Below are 1,166 nucleotides of genomic sequence, written 5' to 3' on the forward strand. Positions count from 1 at the left end.
TGGGCGGCGGCGGCGCTCGCCTTGTCGGCGGGGCCGGAGCCGGGCGCCCTGGCGGAGGAGTAGAAGCGAAATACGCCTTAGCGCGCAGCATCGCCGGGCCTGCACGTAGGCAGGTCAAGGGTCTCCCGCTTCGAAGGTTTAACTGGAGCTTCGGGTCGCGTCGTCTTCGGCGTTGTGAAACGCCGCTCTAGGTTCGTTCTCGTAGCAGCCGCAAGAGAACAGGCTAAACCAGAAGGTTAGCCCGGGTGAAGCAACGTCAGACAGATGCTTGTTGAGAGCTGTTTTTCCGAATGAAGGGAGTGTCATAGATCTGACATACGTAGATCTGAGAAAGATGCCGTACCACGGGTGAGGTTAGTGATGGTGGAGAATGGTTTAGTGTTGTCCTGTGGCTAAGGAGGCGGCCGGGCAACGGCACGTTGTGGCGGAAAGAAGTGACCGGGCCGGCGAGACGTGCTGGTGGGACTTCCTTGGAAAACTGGCATTGCCGTTCATTAACAACTTCAGAAGGTGGAATGCCAGCTGAACTTGTAGGTAGCGCAAATTCAGAAGATCTGCCAGCACAAAATAGTTCAGAATATCCACCACGAGTAGATGACCTTCATGCTTATTCAACTGGAAACAGCACCAGTAGCAACATCAGTGCTGTAACTGGTGAGACCACGGATCCATCTAGCTCAGAGCTTGTCTGACAATGCAGATGCTGAGGGAAGGAAGGTAAGAGAAGACATGCGTGCATGTAACCTCCCAGTTTCAGGTAGAGGTACAACAGTACAAAGGGCAAGATTTATGCATTTAGAGTTTAGCAACATTTTTTTCTGTAAAATTCAGTTTAACGTTTCTTTCAATCACACAGTGATCATAGTGCTGCTGTACAAATAACTTAGCCCCATGAGATGCCTGCTGGGAAGACTCAGCTCAAGCTCTACATACAGAAAAGGGCTGGTTAGAGGAACAGCTAAGGGGAAATTTCAGAGCCTGGCATACTTTGACTACTAAAATGAAGGCTGAAGGGGTACAGAGCTGGTGCTTGTAATTATGCTGGGAGGGAAGTATCAGAGAGGACAAATAATTTTGGCTAATCAACTTTTTGGCACAAGGACAAGTGGGAATGAAGAGATCACAGTCATGTTCATATTGGAATTCTAAGTAAACTGTCCTTATTT

Source organism: Haliaeetus leucocephalus, unplaced genomic scaffold (assembly GCF_000737465.1).
Source record: "Haliaeetus leucocephalus isolate CR32 unplaced genomic scaffold, Haliaeetus_leucocephalus-4.0 Scaffold849, whole genome shotgun sequence".
In the NCBI taxonomy this organism is placed as follows: Eukaryota; Metazoa; Chordata; class Aves; order Accipitriformes; family Accipitridae; genus Haliaeetus; species Haliaeetus leucocephalus.